Source organism: Canis lupus, chromosome 1 (genome assembly GCF_011100685.1).
Source record: "Canis lupus familiaris isolate Mischka breed German Shepherd chromosome 1, alternate assembly UU_Cfam_GSD_1.0, whole genome shotgun sequence".
NCBI lineage: Eukaryota > Metazoa > Chordata > Mammalia > Carnivora > Canidae > Canis > Canis lupus.
Window position 1 is genome coordinate 94,905,987 of NC_049222.1, and position 6,357 is coordinate 94,912,343.

Here is a 6,357-nt window from a genome sequence, read left to right on the forward strand (position 1 = left end):
GCTTGTGCGCAAGAAAGGGTGCCTTTGCTAAAACTTTTCCGGGGAGCCTGGTAGCCTCAGAAGCCAGAGGCAGAAGACCAGTCCAGCTCACAGAGCAGGTGCAGGGCCAGCAGCTCTTCCTCCTGTTCTTACACCACCGCACCTTAGTGTCAGAAATCCTCATTGGTGAATTATTCTCACTGAAGCCTGATCATGAGCTGCTATTAGGGGTGCCTGGGTGGCTCAGTCGGTTAAGTGTCTGCCTTTGGCTCAGGTCGTGATCCCAGGATCCTGGGATTGAACCCCACGTCTGGCTCCCTACTCAGCAAGGAGTCTGCTTCTCCCTCTCCCTTTGCCTCTCTCCCCCACTGCTCATACTCACTCTCTCTCTCTCTCTAAGAAATAAATAAAATCTTAAAAAAAAAAAATAAGATGACAACTCTGAAAAAAATTTAGAAGATTGAAAAGACTATTTAAACTATGACTCACAACCTGACCCAAAAGAGGTAAAGTAAATAGATAAGAAATGTTGTCAAATAGCAGTAACTGATAGGGAGGCGGTGAGGCTGGCAGATGTAGAGACAGTAGGCTCCAGTTTTAGACATTTATGCAAGTGCTATGTTTGTCTGTTGTCATGCAAACAATAAGTGAAAGCAAAGTCCCTTCCTCAGACTTGTTCTCATCCAATCCCAGGCCCCATCCCCTGTGATCAATATCCAGACACTTTCAATGATTTTTATGAGCATCATATGTATGCATACAAATATATACATGAATTCCATTAAATATCTGTAAAGAACCAATCCACACTGCACATGTCCTCCTACATGATGTATAAAAGCAACATGCTTGACATGGGCAATTTACAGTGAAACAACTCTTTCACATTTGGCCATATTACCATGTAACTGTTCCCTTTTGCAATTTCCTGGTGTGAAGAAACATTTCCTTTAAATGATTCATTCTGTGAAAGGAGGAAAAAAACCCCACTATTTCTGTACTCACCCCTGGGTTTGTTTTACATATTGGAAGAAAATTAATGAATGTTTCACAAAGCAAAATAATATAATTAAGTCAGGGTAACAATCAACTTTAGACAATATTATATATACATTTCTCGATCCTCCCTCCCAAAACATGGCCTTTGATCCTGAATAAGCTCCTTCCTCCACTTGGCTGGTCCTTCAGCTGCTCTACTTCAGCCCTGTTGGTGTGGACTCTCGATGAGAGTGGGCCCGGTACATCTGGTCATTTGGGCTCTTATCTATAAATATGTGTTCTCCTTTTTTTTTTGAATTGCAATGACATTGAATTGAATTCTCATTTGTAGAACATTTATGGAAAGCAACTTTTAAACCAACTTTACATTTTGTAATGAGGAAGAGCCGCTGGTGTGCAAAATAATGTTCATTGGTTTAAAAAAATTGTAACATGGTTTTAAGCAAGCTAAGAGTATAATTATCGCATAATTTAAAAGTCAATTATAGCACAAATATTTAGATAGTAACAGTTCATTTAGGGATATTGAACTAATGGACTTCAGATATTCTGTTACCATGATGCGATGCTAGAATCAGAATTTCTCATTTAGTGACAGGGTTTAGTTGTGAATTCCAGACACCATGACTTTGAAAAGCATCTTACAATTCTATTGCAGGTAAGATTCAAATCTACAGGTGTTTCAGTGATAGCTCTTGAGATTTACTCTACCTTTTAGAATCCTCATGCTCTCATTTGGAAGAAAGAGTGAATAGCTACCTGGAGAAAATATAAAGACTTTGCAAATGACAGTCAGTAATGAAAGTGCTTACAGTATGCTTGTCACATGCTTTCATTCATGTTTAAACACTGAACATTGTTTCCTTCTTCCTCATAATGTGAACATATACCAAATTTTCATTCTGAATGGGCAATGTCACACTGCTCTCGTAATAAAATAAATTTTCCTTAATAACAAAACAAAACAAAACAAAATCCTCCTTTTCCCTCCTTTCATTCAGATCAAATCTAATTTCATACCTATTAATGAAAGAATATGTTTGATGTATCAGAGTCGTAATTCAACTGAGAATCTTTTGACGTCCTTATTAATGAAAATATGAAAGCATTCATTCTATTTGATCCCATTTATGGTGAGCTGAGTTTTTTTTGAAGGTCTCTGGGAACATCTGAGGAGCTCAAGGCACAGAGGAAACCTCTTGGACTTCCCTCAGCCAAGCAGATGGAAGTGCCTCCCCAGGGTCATTTCCTGGGTATTGCAACATTATCAGGACTATAACAAGCATTCATATTTATATATCTCCTTTTTATGCACAACATGGTAATAAACCAGGCAAAAGAGCTACCTATTGGCATCTTTGTTAGATTTGCATTGAAATAGTTATAAAACTCTTAAGTAGAAGTGTTACACGTTATCTCCAAAACATAGTCCAAGGGTAATTATCCAAAATTAAGCCATTATACTAAGCATATGTTAGCTTTGTGAAGCATGTAATACAAACCTCTCCTTGGTAATCTGAAACAAAAAGTTTCACTGAATTTCCTTGATCAGATCAGCTCCATTACTATGCAAGTCCTAGAATAATGATTTTTTATCACCTAAAACAAGAAACAATGCTCCTTTAGTGGACCTGTTTCTATGTTTTATAGATGGTTTCAAATGCCCAGCAGTTTTCTTCAGCAGTGGTAGCGGCCAGATAGCATATTAATTTTTTCTAAATTTTACTTTGCTAACTTCTGAGGACTAGTTGAGACAAAATCCTTTGCAGCAGATTTTGGCTATTATAGGCATCCTGTCAGCTCACCCTTGGGGGCCCAACGAGGAATATGGTTTCCCCCCAAAAGAAACTTCCGTGGTGAGATTTAGGATCGAAGTGGATGAATAACCTAGAAATCATCAGGAAGATTATTTACTTACAATCTCCTCCTTCTGCAATCTACATCTGAAGGACTCCTGAGAGTCTATCAGGGGTGATCCAGTGGAAGTGACAGGCAACAGCCAAGATCTCAAAGGATCACCACTGTCCATGGGTATTCATGGCTGGGATCTAGGGAAGCATTTTGTCACTAACATCAAGAAAAACTTTACAGTGTGAGGACATGGACTTCCTTTCAGGTTCAAGATTAGAAGACTGAGAAAATCATAGGTGTTCTACAGAAAATCTTCAATCTTCTATTGAAAGCTGAAGATTAGAAATCTGTTTAAAGAAATGGCTATTTATAGGTCTGCATGATTCTGATGCTAATCACAAAGCTTCCTCGAGGGTCTGCTGTTTTGCACCCATGGCTGCGGAAGACAGTGGCCTGAACAATGATTTAGGAAACTGCCCCAGGCATCTCAATGACAGGATTTTCTTCTTCGGTTCCTAATTATCCCTCTATTTAGGGCATTCTGCAGTTTTTCAGAGTTTTCAACTTGGGTTAATCTTATGTTCGAGGGTTCCACTTGAGTCTGGCACCTCATGGACCACACTATACAATACAGGATATCATGTCATTAGAGAAATCCATAGTCATAGTCCTCAGAAGATTGGAAACTAATACAGACTCTTCACTGAGTAAGGGTCTTCAGCTCTTTCACGTGTGATTTCTGCTCAGGTATTGATACTGACAACATAGAACTTCACAGAGTCCTGAGATCTAGGAAGACCGCAGGAATTAGAAACCCTTGCCGTTTGTGCTCCGGGATGGGCTCACTGCAGAGACCCCCTCCTTCCACTGATGGCTTAGCTAGGACTCACTTGCAGAGGCCCCCTTGTCTAGTACCTGTGACAGGGCCAGACACAGACCCTCTAAGCTCCCATTCTTTGGTTTGTAAATAATTGACTGAACTGCTCTTCCCCGCTGATGAGTCAGAACAAAACACTAACTAATCAAATTTGCTGATACCCTTCTCCTTCCCCCAGGCTCTGAACAAGGTCTCCAGAGTGCATGCTGGTCTCAGCATCGAATTACTCTACTCTTTACCTCACATTTCCACACCTGTTTCTTTCTGGCCTGTTCTTTCCTCCCCATATAAGAAAAGCCTTTTTTTTTTTTTTTTGTCCTACCCCCTGGAGATGTTTCCAGATTTTCTGGCCAGAGATTCTGGCTGTTTGGATAGACCCCTCTCATCATTGCAACAGCTTCTTTCCTCTTCATGCAATATCCTTTTGAATAAAAATTCTCTGTATTAAGTTCTGATTTGTTTTCTATTTGATAATACCAAGGTCAAGTTTACAAAGACATTTCCTCCAAAAAAAAGAATTGTTGAAAGCTGATTATCTGCAAGAATGGCCCTAATTTTAAGTATAAAGTTAAGCATGGTAGGTGAACATGAGGTCTAGGCTTTACTATGGCCTTCAGGTCCTGCTTATTCAATAGAGAACCCTTGAAATGTACAGCTGCTTAAAAAACACTTCGTTTTGCACTCCTCATGCAGAAATATAATACTTTAATAGATTAACCAATGTATTCCTCATTCCCTGTTCTCTGGTTGCGTTCTAAATTCTCTCCCATTCAGGCTACACCTTGGCATCTACTCCTTCAAAATGGGAGGTTTTTTTTTTTTTTTTTTAGCAGAAATGCAAAGAGAAAGAAGAGTAGATGCTCATGTTTTGAGCTTTAATAAAGTTGGGAAGATGCTTGATGACATAAGAATGAGTCTTTCTTATCCAGGAGCACATGAGGAGTTTTGGAAGGAGAGAAGGGGAAGGCATGGTATTGTTGACATGATGCTTTTTTATACATGCAGACCTTGACCTCACATGGGAGTGGCCAAGGGTGTTGCAGGTACCTTCCCCAGACAAGAAACTTCCAGGTATGAACCACAGCAGAATTCCTACAGCACTCAACATTATTCAACAAAAATTTATACAAGGCTTATGGTGCAGCAGGCACTTTCTAGGCTCTGCGCTATCAACAAAGGTATAGGAAAAAAAATCTTGTCCTCATGAAACTTGCAGTTTTGTGTGGAATACCGCATAGGCCACAAATTAGTAAAACTGTAGAATGTTGGAAGCCAGAGGTTATGGAGCAAAATCAAGGAAAGAGGATAGAGAATGTGGAGGGAACGGGGTACCATCCTAACCAGGGAGGTGAGTGGGGAGTCATGTACTGATGATGATGTATCTCATCAGACACGGAGGAGGTGTGACACCATGAGGATAATTTGCCCAGTGGAGAAACACATGCAACACCCAGTGGCCTCAGAGACCTCGGTCAGAGACTGGGAAGGCTTTGGTAAGATACTGAGAATATTATCATTAAAAAAAAAAAAAAAAAAAAAGGCCCAGAGAAATACTCAGGTGGCATTTACAACAGCTCTTGTGTGTGTATTCTAGCTCCATTCTGATATTTTCCACTGATATTTTTCATTTGAAATATGGGAGACGAATTGGACTCCTTGCAGAACTTAGTTGATCAGACTCAAGCAATCGTACAATAATTTTTGGGAGTCTTCAACCATCCATGTGACAAAGTTTGCTAGTTTTGTAAATTCAGGTGAATTCATTTTTTTCTAGGATTCAGTTTACTCGTCTGTATGCAAGAGGGTTAGTCTAGGTGGAACATAGGCTCTAATCAATGTGCATGTCTCTTTCAGAGGAGTAAATAGTGGAAGACACTCTGATATGGGGTTAGGTTCTCAGAGTCACAGCTTCATGCATCCAAGAATAGATGTCCATGCTTTTGCCGGCCTGCCTTTATTCATCATCAGGCATGCATCTCCTCGATGCACTAGATATCGAGACATAAAATGTGACAGGATAAATCATCCCTGTGTATTTTCTTCTCCATTCCCTCATGAGTTATATTTCCTTTTCCCATCAGAATCAATTTTCTACATTTCTTAAAGGAGAGTCTTTTGACAAAAATGTGAATTATTTATAGGCAGCTGAGAGAAAGGGGATTTTGCCCTCACTTTGCCGGAGATACATTTACAAATCATGAATGACAGACCCTATAGTGGCAACAGTTTTCTTGACATGGTCTTTATTTTTGTTTTTCCTCTTGGGCACATGAAAACCAGCACAGCAGATGTGCTTCTGATATATATATATATATATATTTTTTTTTACCTTATGTGAAAAATCAAGGTCTGTTTTCTTTTCCATTAAAACATCTTTTTTTTTTTTTTCTTTCTCGTATTAGGGATGGGTTGTGAAAGACTCACTGTGGACTCAAGAAATACCTTTTTAAAGTATTATGAAATGTTGCAAAATTGAAAAATGGGTGTAATTTCACAAAAAAAAAAACCTAGAGAAATTTTCAGAATATTATGAGTAAATTTTATTATTTGCATCCCAATCAAATCATAAACTTCAATTAACTTACTAAACTGCACATTTTTTGGACTGAGTCTTCAAGGGCAAACAAGGATCAGCTAATAATTAGCCACCT